Here is a 17,824-nt window from a genome sequence, read left to right as displayed (position 1 = left end):
TTGTACACTTGCAAACTCCCTCCCCAGCTGTGCACCACTGACATTAATCCTCTTTAACAGGGCAAATTTCAGCAAAAAACTTTGGGAAAACAGAATTGATTAGGTTTTGCTAGTGAATCAAAGGAAATATATATATACATAGCACAGGAAAGAGTGTAATTAATCAGCATTAGTGGAAGTGTAAAGCTTTTAACTTCGTGCAGTATGAAAGTGGTTCACATCTAAGTTCTTCCCCTACTGAATGATGGGAAAAATAATTATAAATAGACAGGTTGTGGAGGGTGAGAAATAAAAACAGAATCATGAAAGAAACTTTTTAGTTTGGCATCCTACATGGTCCTAATGTCAAGATCCAGCATTATCTGAAGTTCCAGTGACATCCTACAATTAAGTCTAAAAAGTGACTTCCATATAATTTCTGATAATTTTGTTATCTCTTAGTCAAGCAACCAGGATACTAGAGTCCAAAGTAAATAATTCTAACAAAATTTGTCTATGGAAGCCAAAGCTCACAGCATTATTTCAATCAAAACACCAAAGGCCAGAGCAATGCAAAGCAAAGGGAACAAAATGTACCTCTAGACAGTGAACAAGAGTAGCAGCAGGACCTGTTGACATTTTTGAAGATAATGCCAGTCACAAATACATAAGAGGGACTGTCATTGTCCACACTTTCATATTCCTTTGTACTTACTTTGCTAGAAAATGGAAGAAAAATTTTTGTTACCTGAGCTGTTCTAGATAAATTCCCAGCTTGGGGTAGAAATTGCTGGCAGAAAATACATGTTTTTTACAGAGAAGTTCAAAACAGATGTCTTCTTCTGACCTTACAGGTTTCTCTTGACTTTAAAATGTGTGCCCATAAATAAGATTTTTCTGGAACAAATACAATAGTATTACTATATAATTTTGATATCAACAATCCATCACTTTGGTATATGAGTATATCTCATTCTCTTAAGTCATAGAGGCATCCAGTGATACAGCCTACTACCTCTGTCCTTTTCAAATATTTTACATCATAATTAACTGGACCAATATATTGGGAAAAAAAAATCTATCTAAATAGACTTAGAGTTTCTTAACTGTATGTCCCGAGGAGCTCTAGCGTGCGTACAATTCTGTGTGAGCAACCACTGACAGTTCTTCATTAAGTTGCTCCTTAAAATGCATTTTAGTTTCTAGAAAAAATTATTTTTCATTTGCTTAAAGGGTAATGCACCACAGTCTTCTGACATCCTGCTTTCATAATACGTGGTGCTCACTTCCATAAAAACCATATTATTTGAGATCATGCTACTGCTTTTAGCTTTGTTTTGACTTTATAGTATAAATGTGCTGCCTTACATTGTGCTCGAAGGGAGGGTGTTCAGTCATGTGGGGGAGGGCTAGTTTTTTGGGTTTTGTTTTTCATTTTTCTAGACAATATTGCTACCTTATAAAAGCTGATACTGCTTTTTAGATCTCAGGTCTTTTATATTTTCAGCTCAAGCACCTGCTTTTTTATAACCAAAATAAAAACCACACATTTCTGCCATTTAATTCATAGATTTAGTTTAGTTTAGTTTATAATTTTACCAAAAGATCCCTGTCACAGTCACAAACCTCCAGGAACACTTACTGGAGTTCTGCAGTCTTTCCAGTAATAGTTTTGCATGCCTTATCAGTGAAATAAAACCAGGGTACCTTTCATTTTGATTCTTCCTATGCTGCCTTGATCGATATATTGTCTTCAAAAAACATTTTTGGCTTTTTTTTTTTTTCAATTGTCACGTTAACGAAAGAAACATATGAAAAGATATGCCCATTTCAGTTATTTTAAATCTTTCATTTCTCCATTGTGCAAAGAAAAATACTGGCATTTCCTAAGTTTTCTCCAAATTAAGTGAGGTGCAAATCAAAGATGGGACAATTAGATACATGGCCACATCAAGAACATCAGATGGCCCATTTGGACTTTGAGGGGAACAACCTTGTCTACAAAAAAAGGCAAGAAAAACGGTGGTAACTTTAGAATGACATTAAGGTCAAATGAAGACAGTTTGAAGCACAATTCCATAGGAAAGTGCCAAATCAGGCCTCTGGAAATGGAGTAAATCACCTTATTAGCTTCACTGCCACACCCCAGGAGTGGTATGCAACTTGCTCAAAGACTAAGATAAAAATGAACTGAACATAGATTAATTGCTTTAAAGGCCAGAATAAACTATTTTCATAATCTAATACAACCTCTTACAAAGAAAAGGCTGTGGAATTTGCCTCATGGAAAACAGCAAGTTGCAGTGAATTAAAGCACATCTTTTAGAAAGATTATATAAAACAAATATGGATAGTTTGCCACAGCAATGTATAATGTAGTACAACAGTAAATTACACTTACTGTTTCAAGCTAACCCAACCATTGCAATTTATTTCCAGTTTGATGTTGGCTGACTTTAGCTCCCAGTCCATGAGATGACTAGTCAGTGGCCTTCAACGTCTCTGTTTGCTCAATTCTAAATAAGTTCCCGTGGCTACTAACAACCGTGCAGAGAAAATCTCTTTACCAAGTCTCCTTCCCCCAAACCCTACAAATTAATCATCTTTACATGAAATGCAGCACTCTGAGGTGAAACATGGCAGTCTTCATAAGCTAAGAATATTACACAGTAAATATGTAAACCAGAAGTAATAGAATATTTTCTCCAAACAAAACAGATCACCTGAATTTTTATTAAAGCTGCAACACCTAAGGACTAGATCACCAAGAAGGGCACCTCTGGTGCTTGGAAAGAGCGACGTGTGCTCTTGGATGTCCCGAGGAGGTGAAGCTCTGGTTTGACATCTCCAAGAACACAGTGCCACCTATCTTTGCGTTAGGGTTAGCTCATGGCAGGCAGCGGGAGAGGATGGAGAGAGGGGGCTGTATTCTTTGCACCCAATTCTGCACCATCCTTTGCTTCCTTTCTTGGTTTCCAGTGGACTAGGTGGAAGCTTCCTCCACTGAAACTCCCCGGATTGCAGCTGTATTTCTTCTAAGACACTGGATTGTTGTCATCTATTCATTGCCATTTACACGGTTCACTTAAAGTTCAGACTGGTTACACCTTACTTCGCTTAAGACATTATAAACTGACACTCATATCGTTAGTACTCTGGCAGATTTTATTGACAGAAGCCTAAACTCATTATTTATTACCTTATCTGTGCACCTGCAGAACTTGAACTGCTGAGGAGAAAGAAATGGGTAAAACATATATAAGCATCCTGATAACTTTAAAAGAGGTACCTGCCTGGAGTCCTCCATCTAGGAAAGAAAGCGTAGGCTAGCACCAAGCAGTCTTTCCTTTGTCTAACTTTGTCTCCCTGGGAGCCTCAGGACAAGATGCTGCAGAGATAAACCACAGATGTACTCCAGACATAAATAACAGTCCAACTAACTTTTTCATGAAGAGCTGTTTCCAGTCCTATGACCAAACTGTACACGTACACCTCTCAGAGACAGTCATAGCATTGGTAATAATTCGTGTGCACTGAGCAGGAGAACAAGAGGGAAGGGATAAGGTATTTAGATTCAGGCATAAATCCATGCTTGAGGAACATCTCTGCAAGAGGTTGGTGGCAGAGTTTTGAAATTCAAGATTTCAATCTCCATTAAGTATCAAAGGGATGACATTTTAAATATGAAGGAAAAGAGGATATATGCAAGATAGCTTACTTCCATCAAACTCTTCAGCAAAGAATGGGCCCTATTTTGCAGATATTTCTGAACATTTGCCATAATTTACACTTTGTGGGTTTACTTTTTGTGGGAAAGAGGAATCTGTTGAAACCCTTCTTTTTAATTCCTATTATTTAATATTTGGTGAACAATAATGGAGACGGCTCAGTCAAATTGGTGTTCCATTAACTTGCATATGAAGAGACATTGCTTGCCAGTGATAGACAAAAGTATTTAAAAACGTCTTGTTTTTAAGTAGTGATGTTTAGAACAGTTCACTAAACACACATTTTACTGGGAAGTGTTAGAAGAGACTCGTTTTGCTTTTTTATTGACTGTGGAAAGGGCAGGATAACATAGATAAAATTTCAGTAGTAACAAGTGCAGGTGGAAATAGGAAATTTGGGAGAAAAAAAGGTTCTATTGCTTTAGAGTCACTTTTCCCCACATTAGCATACAAACTTTCTGTATATTTTGGCACTAAATCTACAAAAATACTTTTGTTTTGTTTTTGGAAACAGCAGGAGGATTTGTATTTTTAAAACATATCTGTTGGAAAACATCATCTGTGAAAAAAAACCCAAATACTTCTCCTGTTATTACCAGTAAGTCAGCAGTTGGAATGACATAAAAAGTTTAAACTATAACATGTTTGGACTGAATATAAAATCTGCCACCCTCAAGTCTGACTACAAAGCACTATGCTTGAACATCACCCCTTGGTACGTGACTGACTGAAACCATATGCTCATAGTGCTGAAGAGCAAACTGACAAATCTAACCCCTTTACTTCCATATATAGAGACTATGCAATTGCTTAGGAAATCCATCTGAACCAAAACCTAAAATGAATGTCTGATAATCTCACTACAGACTGGTGTCCAGTATGTGTCCATTAACACCAATTACTGAGATGAAAATCCCTCTGAGTTAGAAGAAACTACCTCAGATTCCTCTCAGTCCTCATAAATAAGAAAGCAGTTTTTTAGAGAAACAAAAATAGTGATGGGAGGTGAGATGAAGAATCCACAGGCAACAGGGAAATGTGTTACTGCACAGTGCAGAAATCAGGAGAGGGAATGGATACAGAGAGGAAAATGAACTGCAGTAGCAAGAGCACTGCAGAAGGCTTCCTTACAAGGCACCTTTTCCTAGAAAAGGAAAGGAAGACAAACTGAGAAAGTACCTTGAATATTCTGAATCCACTAAAGTACTGGCTTTCAGGGTATAAGCAACCTCAACAGAACAAGGTACATAGTAAGTAAAAGGTAGGCATCAATCACCACTGATGGCCATGTAGCTAATTTAAGCAGACCTATATTCAGTCAATTCCTGAGTATCCCCTCTTTCTGTTATCAAAAACATAACAGCATAAAAACTGCTTAACAGAGAAGTCCAAGCTAGTATTGGATAAAGAAAACTATAGACTACTATTTATTTTATTGGGTCACTTTTCTTTTTAAAAATTAACAATATTACTACTTTCTAGTTAAAATGTAATTTTTTTCTTAAAGATGAGATTCAAAGGAACCTCTGGAGGTCATCTCATCCAATCCTTCTGCTCAAGCAAGGTGACCTCCAGCAGGCTGCCCAGCACCATGTCTTGACATTTTCTGAGTATCTCCAAAGATGGAGTCAGTGCACAAAATGAACAGTACATCAGAACAGGTGTATCTCACTTAAATCAGCCATGAAGTTAGGTATACAGTCTGAGCTGGTTAGTTTTGCTTCCTCTATGGTCAATCAAAGTGAATCACTGAGAGGAGATGATTGAACACTCATTTTAGGACAGTATGTGAGTAATGTGAGAAGAATCTAGTCTGCAGCACAATTCCACATTTTTTTTTTTTTTTTTCCCAGAGTAATGATTTGTTTGATTTTCATAAGTATTAGTAGTATTTTTCATGTGATATTTTATGGAACATACTTTTAAGTAGTAAGTAAAGTTTAGGCTTGACAGGAAAGTAAAAATTAAAAAAAAAAATAGATAATTCTTTGGTTTTTTCCCAGAAATTTCTGAAGTTCTGGGAGTTTTTATGTTTTCAAGACTCTAGATGTTAAGACCCAAGTCTTTATAGTTAACTAAATAAAACAGGGCCAGGCAGCAAGTTGCATTACTGGTAATTCAAAATTATAGTGCTCTCCTGAACATTTAAGTGCTACAGGTGTTCCAGTACTGAAGAGCTCAGTATGTAACTGTCTTTAAAAGCCAGAGTTTAACTACCTAAGAAAAGTCCAAAGAATCTCTTGAACTATGCATTTCAGTGATACTGAGGAAACATGCAATTTAATTAATATTCAAAGCTGATCACTTCATATTACTTCTGTTGTTTTATCCCTAGAATCTATATTAAGCCTAAGATTCCCTTAAACAGAAACAGATCTCTTTTTGGCAAATAGTACCCTCACATTCCTCCTTTACTGAATGTGGGAGGCCAAGATTTTTAAGTATTTTGTGCTTCCCTCCCACATATATACCTCTAAAAATTGAGGCTTACTTTATTTTGTCATGTTTTCTCCACAACTCTTTCATATTAAGCAGATTTCTTTTCTCCCTGAGGTCTAAGTAAATCCTTCTAGAAACTCAGAAGACACTTATCCATCTCAAACTATTCTTCTATATTTCTGTGAAAAGGATGCCCTCCAGATTATCCACTAAGTACTTCTTCATTACTTGCTTTTTATTAGTGCTGCATTTAAGATAGGTTTTTCCAGCAACAACAAATTTCCAGGGCATCATCACTAAGACTCTTCTAGGGAAAGTTTACCATTTAGAAAACAACTAATAGATAAAAAAGCTGTTAGTCTCCAGACCATGGTGACATAGCTGGGAATTAACTCAAACAGAACAGAACAACATGACCATTTTAAGCTAAAACCAAGACAAATCAGTAAAACACTGCAAAACAAGTAAAGTAAATCATTCTCAGCAGAAGTTAACAAAGTATACTGAGGCAGAACCTGAGCACCTGAAGAAAAGATTAATTCTGCTGTAGCTGAAAGATATGGCTGGTTTGTCACATACAACTCCAGTGCTCTGTAAGATGAAAAAAAAACCAGAAGAACTGAGTACTAGTCAAAGAAGGAGCAAAATTTGATGCAGAAGAGCTCTGTATCCTTCACCATAAATACTAGTAGGAATTGCAATTTCTCTATTAAGCAATAAGCTGACAAATATGAGGGGAAAAGCTCTTCAGATACAGCCAAGTAAATAATCTAACTGGGAAAGAGAAGAAAACAGAAAAATGTCCCCATGCAGACAAGAAAAGAAACCAGTGAAGAGGTGGTGGGCTGAGCAGTCAGTGCACCCAGTATTTTAGCAGGAGTGCAGAATTTTCAGTGATGAGGGCAGTCTTAAAAGACTAAGTAGACATAAACGACTGTTTTGTGCAATCAGTTTGGTTTTCACTGCCAGCTGACAGACACTGTTAAATGTAAATCTCTCTAAATCCAAGATTAACAAACATTCTTTGTAGGAGTGCATTTCAAGCCTTTACCTGCACTGAGGTTTATTTCTACCATTCATAACAAAAACAGGAGCACATCGAGCAAGATGGCCACCAAGATAGACCTTTAGCTGCAAATGAGGAGCTACATGTGTATAGATAGAGGAAGATATATAAAGACATATGATAAAGCCTTCAAACATCTAAATGACCTTTAACAATCATTAAAGCAAGGGACATGCTCATGGATTATTGTAACATCAGAAGAAAAATATGATGAGAAATAACAAAGTAAATTAGTAAGGGATATTAACTAGCTTTCTGTACTGATAACTGAAGCCAGTTAACTATTACACTTTAGGAAAGAGCTTCCTGCAAACACAGATTACTTTAAACACTCTAGCTTTACTCAGGCTTGAGGAAAGACTTTAACTTAAGAAGCTGAAACCCATGTGAAGGCAACATCCATCTCTAAAAGGCCAAAATATGATACAAATGTTATGTCTTCAAAACATTTTCTTTTTGGAAGGGAGCACCAGAAAGGAATGGGCAGCCTGTCTCCATGTAGAGGTGATGGAAAGGCAGCGTGTTTGCTTTCTATCTGTTTGCACACATAAAATCATTTTACATCTTGCCACTCACAGGATCAGCCTAATCACTGTGCTCAAACTACAAAGGAAGTACATTAAAAATACAGAAAAATACACAAAATAACTGCATTTGCTCACCAGCACTTTTGGGATAGGTCTTAGGGATAATGGAATGCAAAAGGCAAGCAGCACAGAGCCAGAGTAGCGGCAAGTGGACCCTGCACAGTACAGCAACATATCACAGGCCTTTCACACCCTGTGAAGACTTAAAACTGGTGGGACAAAGCAAACGTGGACAAACATTGTATTTAAGTGTAGCTGGTAATCTATGCAGTACTCCTGGACAATCAAACTACTGATCTCAAATCATCAGGATGCCAGAGGTGGAACTGAGATGGGTGTAGAATAAGAGCTATACCTGAGAAGTTTTATTAGGGTAGTAGGAAAGGATGCAGCTCCTCACCACCTCCCTGCTATGCATTTTTCCTCCTGAATATGAGTTACCAATAGTTGACTGTAGTAGACTAGAAAGGCAAAGGATGGCCAGGGTCTGAAGCTACAAGTAACACTTGAGTGCAGAGAGAGAGCCTCCACGGTGCAGGCAAGGACATAGGCAAGACTAGTCATCCCTAGGAAAACACTGCACCCTAAAGAAAAAGGGTCTCACTTCCCAGTGAAGAGCAGAATCGCCTTACTTTGACAACTCTCACCATCAAAAACAGTAAAATCTTTACAGATGCACTGTGGGGAGAGGTCCTTTCACCTTTGTTTTCAGGTGCTGGAGGTATTTTAGTGAATACCCTCTGACTTTTTAGTCACTCTTTTTTGTTATCACTGATTCCCTGCTTTTGTATTTAGTCCTAGCTAGTGCATGTAATTTCATTCTATCCCAGATTTTTTCCTGGATACATGACAAGAATGTATGGGAAACTAGGTTAATCCACAAATATTAAGATCTGCACTTTTGAGAGATTCCACAAAGCACAAAATCTAGTCCACAAATATGTGGTTCATATAAACTCCAAACCCATTTATAGAATTGAATATCAATATCTCCCTTTTTAATGGAAATATTTCTGATATCTCATATCTCACTTCAGGTTTCTTCAATAAGTAAGTTCAAGAGATAGCAGCAGAATAAATTTCCCATGTTTTCAATAATTCTTCAACATCCTTATCTTCACAAATTAGAATCTTATAAATATTACAAAATTACCCTGTTACAATAGAATAAACACAACTGTAGCAAACCCTATTTATAAAGAACAACTTCATAAACAAAGACAAATTTTTGTTTTCTGTACTGTCTTGATAAAATGAAAATAGATGAGTTGAAGAATATAAAAGGAAAAGAAGGAGCACTGAAATGCTTTATTGAAAGATCACTAATGAGCAAACCCTCCCAAATTCCTCTTCTTTGACTTCACCATAATCATGAAATTAATTCCTGAGGAATGTAAACAGGTTTGTCTTCTCTTCAGCTACCAACAAAATTAAGTCACCCTTGACCTGACCTTCACAAAAAAATGGAATCACAGAGATATACATTCTCCTGGACTCCCATAGACTATAAAGCTCTTGTTCTTTCTGTGGTACACCTCATTGTAAAACAGCAATTCACTATTTGTTAAAAAAACAGCCCTTGACTAACTTTTATTACTTATCTAGCTCCATCAATTTAATAAACTGCACACTGCAACTGTTCGGCTGCAATGGAAATATTGCTTAAACTCTATCCACAGTTCTGAGACTAATTCATGATGCTAATAGTGGTTACATAGAAATACATAATTTTATTAGTCTTCACAAAAAGAAATCCCACAATTGTCCTTCATACGAGGAGTCTGGATGTGAGAAACCTGATACCCAAAACCACTTCAGATTAGATACTCTAATAAAACTTCATGGGACTGTTTGTGACTTTGGGCTTCAGTAAATAAACTTTACATTACATGGAAGGAAAACACAACCACAATGAGCTCAAGATAACTATTTACTATATGGTACATAGAGAGATGTCTGTAAAGCAGCTAAAAACTCCCCAATTTATTTGGTACCAAACACCTATCAGTTTAAAAGAGTTCTGCATGCAAAGCCTGAGGAATTTCTACAGGAAGGAGGGCCAAGGAGGGGCAGGAGGCTCCTTCCCGCACGTTCTGATTTGAGCAGCAAGGGAGAGCCTCCACCATCATTATATTATGATATCCATACCACAGATCATATAGATTATGATCAGCTTGGGATTCAGTTGTACTAATATGCTTTTGAGCTAGCTGTCCAATCTCCCTGTGCTGCTGAAACAAGCACTTCTAAAGTGTAATTCCTCTCCTACTAATGCAGTTGATGAAATCACTCCCTAAAATTAGTGTTTGTCTCCACTGATGAAAAGATGCTGAGGTTAAATCAGATGCCTATGACACCTGAAAATACATGACATGGCTTTCATCCTTGCCATTTTAACTTGTTGCTTTGAGATTCCAGGTGTCTGTCTGTACTGCTGAAAAAAGCCTGCATTTCCTTCCAGATCTGTTTTCATTCAAGCAGCTATTTTAAACAGCTAATTTTCTGTTCTCCATTTTCATTACATTAACCAGCCCTATGTTTTCCATTTTTATTTCAGCTTTTCTGTCTAGCCAGAAAATTATGCCACAGACAGTGAAGACTACTGAGACCTATCAACTAGGTCGAGGTATGTACTTAGCTGAGCTGATACTGTTTTTCTCCAAGTTTCAACCCAACTTTTCTACTTGAACTTGATGTAAACTGTCTCTGTACTCATGCTTACATCAGCTGAAGCCAGTATAAACAAGAAAGGGCATAGCACAAAATACCAAAACCTCTTTAAGGCACCCTCGTTATCTCATAAAGTTTGCTGACTCTGATTCAAGCCTTATTTATATCAGATCTTTATAAGGAATGCTACATCATACTCAGTGTATGCAAAACAACAACTACAACAACAACCACCAAAAAACCTGCAAGAAAGAAAGAAAGAAAGAAAGAGAAAGAAAGAAAGAGAAAAAGAGAAAGAAAAGCTAGAAAATAATTAAACTGTCTCAGACAGGCATGATGGTAGCAGACAGACTTACCATGCTATATGAAATACACTTGTATACATACGTCCCAGTACTGTATAGTATGTTAACCTTATTCTACTCTATTATCAAGTGCAGAAGGAATGAGTGTGACTGGTGAAAGAACTTGTATTTGAATAAAATTTTATTAGGTTAATCCTAAAAAGAATGAAACTCAAAATAATATCTATTTTTATATCTTCTGCTTACATATCCTAATGACAAATATTAAAAGTATACAGGATAGAAAGCTTCTTCCTATAGTGATTCACTGAAGAGTTTGACTACTCAGGCATTCACTAAAAAAACTGCCTGCAAATTTTGGCAGCCTCCTGTATCTGGAAGGGACTAGTGCCACAAATAGAGGTTTTCTGCCATGGACAGCTCTGAAGACTCTCCACTCCCTGCTGGCACCATTACCAACAGGAAATTTAATACAGGCCAGAAATAAGATTTTTTTCATTAACTTTAACTAAAAACATGTCTAAACAGGACTTATAGATAAGTGAAATTCAAATTTTTATCAAAATTCTTGAGAGAAATTCAGAAACCAGATTTGCTTTAATTTATGAAGGTGAATCAGTGAGAGCTATATGCTTATAGAAATGTGGTCAGCATTGCAGCCATTTCTAACAAGATGAGACTTTAGGCTACAGGCATTGCCTGCAGAACTGAAGCACTGGAAAACTAGTTTCTCATGGATATTTTCTCTCATTACAAAGCCATCATAGCAAATATTAAACTGAATAGGCTTTGTTCAAAAATGTCCCAGGGGCTGCAGTACTCTTGGTAAAGATACACTGAGGCAGCAAATTTTGGATCTGAGACTGGATTTCAAGCACAGTAAAGTTCATGAATTATGGGTTCCAGGAGTTAGTCCCATTCTAAACACGGGGAACATTTGCAAAATTCCTAACTGGAAATGAGTGTTAAACATCATCAGAGTTTGGAGTTATTTATCTCTAGGGTTTTAACTGAAACCCATCTGTAGCTGTAAATCAAGACTGGATATAAATGGTGGAACTGCAGAAGAAACCTTACATAGTATGAGTGCATTGTACTCACAATGCCTTTGTCATCTCTCCCCATTTTTAATATTATTGAATTTCCCAGAGATCATTTTAAGCATGTATATACTGATAGTCTGAGGTAATAAGCTAGCAATTACTGGCATGCTGTTACAAACCCAATATTCAAATATATCTTATGTCCTGGCCTTACACTGATAGCACTAAGAGTTGTATAAGATGTTTTTATTCCTACTTAAAACCAAAAATATTTATTGTGGTGCAGTATTACCAACTTCCACTTTATGTGCATGAGTTATCAGCAGTCTGTTCCTTCCATGTATCCTCAATGATTACATCATGACATCTAGTGGTACAGGGCTTCAGTGCTTTTGAAAGCTGTTGAATTTACATTAAGCTTCATCATGCAAGATGTCTAATTCTGCCACTTGCCACCAAAAACAGCATAATTATTACTTTGGTATTTAAAATTCACTGGTTCCCTAAACTTTGTGATTTCAAAGCTTTTTACTGCCCATTTAGATGACCGATGCAAATATATTTCAGCTATTAGTGAAAGAAAACACAAGGTACATAGCAAAAAAACGAAACCAAACCAAAACAAAAACCCAAACAAAAAAACCCCACAACCAAACCAGTACTGTGATTATATATTTATAAGTCTTCATATTTAAAACATATGCTCCACCTATGGAGGTCACACCTCAGAGTCAGTGCAGAATGGGCCACGTGGTACACTGCTCCCTGTTCTTATGCCCTGTAAAGCAACATGAACCACAGGGACTCTTATTGTACCGGATCATTTATACAACTCCTCTGGAAATAAAACGTTTCCTACCAACCTTTAAATGTTTCCATTTTAGCAGCCTCATTAACATGATAATAGGTTTCTGGTTTCACCATCCCTGCCTACACCTGTATTAGTAATTAATACTGTGGCCACATGGCTCTCCTTTACCTTTTGCCAGACTGCCTATTGGGAATTAGACCCTGGCCTGCCCTAACCTGAACCTTTCCTTATCTAGGGAAACGATGGTTGTCACAAACCAAAATTGTCACAGATTATGCTCTGGTAATTTAAAGGTTTGGTGATGTATCAGGGTTCAGGCTCATAGTCTGGACCAGTTTAATTTACAAGTAAAAGATGTACGCTCTGCTTTTTCATAGCTGTTCTTTCAGTTACATCCATAAAGCTGAGTCTCTATTGGAAAGTTTTGCACTCAGCTGCAACACAAACCTCTGATGTTCTGGGCAATCATTTTAGAAATTGTCTGCTGGAGTAATAAATGGTATTTTAGAGTTTTCGGATTGGAATGGAAAAAAATTGTTTATGAATACTCCAGCAGCTTTACACCAACCCTCTCAGGCCTACAGTGGGGTTAACCACAGGCTCACTGGACAGAAAAGTTCTTATTTCAGAGACTTGACTCAGAATTGAAATTTAGGCACTTGGAGCACTGCATGTGCATTTCCTATTTTATTTCCAAGGTAAAACTGCTTACAAGTGGACATTTGCCTGTATTTCACGTATACTAATATAGTCCTGAATATGTGAGCTACTACCATTCCTTATCACCCATTCCTAAGAATTTATCAACTCTTTTTGTCTTAGATCATGACATAAAAGTAGGTGGATAAAATGAACTGTACTCAGAACTAAGCCTTTAAGACAGAATATGTCTAGTCATTTTTACTGCAAAACTGAGTAACGTGAAGAATATGGTAGTCTTTTCAGTTTGCTACTGACTCTTTTGTAAACACTATAGAATCATACAGTAGTTTAGGTTGGAAGACACCTTGAAAATCATTTCGTTCTAACCCTCCTGCCATAGACAGGGACACCTTCCACTACATCAAGTTGCTCAAAGCCCCATTCAACCTGGCCTTGAACACTTCCAGGGATGGGGCATCCACAGCTTCTCTGGGCAACCTGTTCTAGTGCCTCACCACCCTCACAGTGAATCATTTCTTCCTAATACCTAATCTAAATCTACCCTTTAGGGAGAAGGCTTTCCTCACATTCAGTGTAGGAAAACAAAGCACACATTATAGCTTTCAGGATGGGGAATATAAAGGAACATAATTCAAAATATGAAAATAGTTCTTGAGAAAGAAACAAAACAAAATCAAATCAAATCAAATCAAATTCCATTCAGTTGTGTGCCCTCTGTCTTCTTGTAGAAACATATAATCTTTTGCCATGAAACCAGTAAAACAGTGATAAAAATACTTTCATAAAAGTTAGAAGCTAAATTATTTTTTCTAACTAATCAACTTACTAAATATCTTACTATCATGCATATATGCATATGTCTATGTAAGTATATATTGCCAAAAAAAATCCAAGTCAAACACAACCTTTAACAACAGTATAAATGTCATCAGGTCATCTGTCATACTGTTTTTGATATAAGATCAATATCTGAAAAGGTATTAAGCAATAGATTCCATTTATCCACTGAATTAAGACCCAAAATTAATTTTCCAATGCTTTTATTCTAGGAATACTATAACATAAAACTGAATTAAAAATGGACTTTCTTACCATCGCCTTTGTCACTGTTTTCCAAAAGTTTCTGGTCATTCTACTTTGTTTCTGAATTCCAAATGAAAGAGAAAAGATCAAATACACATCCTGAATGATGTTTTAATGTGCACAGAGAGTAAAAAGTCCATTCACATCCAGAAAGATTTTAAAGGGCGCAACTGAAATTTGCAAACACAGTATGCTGAATGTTTCCCATCTGGTCTGTGTCTCTGGTTAGATTCTAGAAAATGTCTTAAAGAGTACTTTGATTTTGTTCAAATGTGTGGGATGTACTGTCCACAACAACATTATGCATGTTTTTCCCTTACATAATGTCCTGGATACAATGAACAAGGTCAATACACACCAGATTTACCAGTAGGAGTAATGGCAGCATGGAATAAATATTTGGCATAATAAATACATTTCTGTTTCTCTCATTTAACTATTACCATGGGAAACTTAAAAATACAAGAAGTATACATAACAACTATAGGCACGTAAATAAGGCTGATCTGATGCAGAAAATGGCAAAGGCAAGTTGACATTTTGCTCTTTTAAAAACAGAGCATAAATTTCAACAATAAGGCTTTGTAAAGCCTTCCATTTGATATTAGAACAATCATCACTCTGTCCTTCATCCCACATACATACAACCTGCAGACTGAGAACAGATACCTACACCACTTGCTCATTTGTAACAAATCCGGACATTTGAAGATGCATATTTGAATATATTTAAATAATTTAAATAATTTGGTTTTGAATTTGTCATCAGAACTTAATTTGTTAGATATTTTAGCCAAATATCACTACTTTTGACAGAGTTTTTATCACTACACAAATATATATTTATATACAAATATATATATATATATAATGTGAAAATACTAGCTAGATTCTATTTCCTATACTTTCTTATACCTTAAAAATCTGACCTGACATTTTATACACATGATCTCAGTTTCAAATTCAGATTTTTAACAGAAATACCTCTCTTTTTTTCTCTTTACAGCATACAGTAAATTCAATGGAATTAATACTGATCTTTCTGGCACACAGAGCAGAATTTTTTGTTTATTTTCTAGGTCAAAATTCAAGGGATCCTTTAACAGTTTAACATTTGAGTTGACAGTAGCTTGTGCTAAGTGTTTAAGGTCTTGAGCACAGACTTATCTTGAAAAATCTATAAGCTGCAGCACAGTAATATGTAAACATAGTGAGGACTGATCATAACATAAACAATTTTAAATGCTCTTAGCTTGAATTCAGTAACAAGGGTAAAAGAGACAATAAAGTTTTGGTCTTTTAAGAAAGGAACTAAACTTCCACTGATTTAATTTACCTTCATAAATAAATGTTATTTTTAAAGGGTACTGCATATTATTAACACATTATTACCAGAAACTGTGAGTTAGAAGTTTTGGAAAAAAACTTTAATGAATCAAACCTTTCTTATTTGTATTTATACATTATAAAAGTTAAAAAGTGGTAATAGCTAATAATTTGTACTGATTGACTGAATACTACATGAGCAGTGAGTAGAATGGAAAATCCATGACGATATATGGTTTTATTTAATTTCTTGCATTACAAAGTAACAAATACAATCCTCTAGAACAAGGATTCATTCTGAGACTAAAATACCTAAATGAACCCTCATTCATTCAATACTGATAAGAAAAACAAACTGCAAACAAAAATGTACTTTAAGAATTCTCAAGTGATCAGTCTGAACATTCTCTTGTAGCCTTCTGAATGCTACTGCTGACTGCTGGGAAAAAAATACAGACCTCAACAGCACGGCATGAATCTGCCCCCTTGTGACAGACTCGGAGAAATTGCTGGATTAATAAAATCCTGGAGTCTTTACACTAAAAAAATTTAATTAGGAGTTCAGTAAGTGAAATGCAAATCAAAGTTGAGCCAGCTATCTCAAAGCTTCTTGATGCTTTTGTGAAAATATAGCATGACTAAGTACAGCCAGCCAAAAGTCCATCATAATGCATCCACTAAATGCCAGGCATAGAAGAGGTTTGTCATCAAACAGTGCTATACCTCCTGATGACCTAAACCAATTTGGCTATTTTTATCTCAATATTGTGGTTCCTCGTGTCACAGAGTTCAGTGATACGACAGAGTATTTTATAAGATTGGTAAATTCTTCTGAAGAGTGAAATGTTCATACACACTTTCATACCTAGTTTAGCCTATTTTTAAGATTAAGACTCAAGACAGGGTTTTCTTTTTTGTATGTTAATGGCATAATCTGGACAAGACTAGCTTCACAAAAAAGAAATATATTCAGCTGCAATTCATCTGACTACAAGTATAGTTCTAAAAGTGTGATTTGAACAGGTGACAGAGTTATTTTCAAGGACACTTGTTCTTTTATTAGTGCTCATAGTTTAGAAATCCAAGACTGCCTAACTATTGACATATTTAGGAGCTGGTCTTCAGCTCACTAATTAGAACACTCCCTCAAAAACTTGAGAAGAGTCATTCTTCAGTTTCAACTTTACAAGGGAATGAAAAATCAAAAGAACATAATCCTTTAATTTACTTTGGAAATATCTTGTGGAAGGACAGTGTTCCACTTTACAGTGAAGCACAGACAAGAAGTCTCTTACACTGGTTTAAAATTTTGCATTTATATTCTTCAAATGCATAGGTCACCACTATAAAACACTGCCATAACAATGTATTTTCACAAGTTGAAAAATTTTCTTTCCAGAGATGACAGAAGAGAGAAGTTCTAACTAAAATTGATTAAAGGTGCTTCCACAAGTAAAATGACATCTGCATGAGGCAGGACAAGAAAGAATTTGGTCCAAGTTCTGTTCTCAGGAGATAACACAACAGTTAAGGGAAAATGTCATATAGCTGTTTCCACAGTAAGTAATGAGGCTAAGAAAAAAAGAGAATAATACTGTGGATGCAAGGATTATAAATGCAGACTGTATGAAGTGCAGTTGTCACTTGAAATTCCTGAGATTAACACATAATTTTTGTAAAGGCCATCTCATTGGAGAATTTCAGTCTTACCACAACCCAGTAAGTGTACATCATATCCTTTTGTGCTCTAATCTTAATTACTCTGATTGCAAACTTAAAAATAGCTCTTGCTAGTTACTTGTTACTCACACTAATGTAACACCAAATTTTGGCTCTTCCTATCTAGAAAACTGGACACTCTTTACTTTAGAGTTGTGTACTCATTCAGATCACACAGAAGGAAGAATGTATTACTTTATATATTCACCAATTCTATGACATCATTAGACCTTTTCTACTTTACTTACATGCAATAGTCTGCTCTTTTATAGTCATAATCCTAATCAGATGAGCAGCAGACTGCAGATGGCAGGGTTCTGCAGCTCTGTCTGTGTGGTTATTTTATACAGGCCCCCTCTGTCTCTGTTCTGTGCTGATCAGGAGATGCCTGAGTGCAGCAAACGT

The sequence above is a fragment of the Myiozetetes cayanensis genome, unplaced genomic scaffold, assembly GCF_022539395.1.
Source record: "Myiozetetes cayanensis isolate MyiCay16 unplaced genomic scaffold, myiCay2020 scf2-11, whole genome shotgun sequence".
Classification (NCBI taxonomy): Eukaryota; Metazoa; Chordata; class Aves; order Passeriformes; family Tyrannidae; genus Myiozetetes; species Myiozetetes cayanensis.
This window is presented reverse-complemented; position numbering follows the sequence as displayed.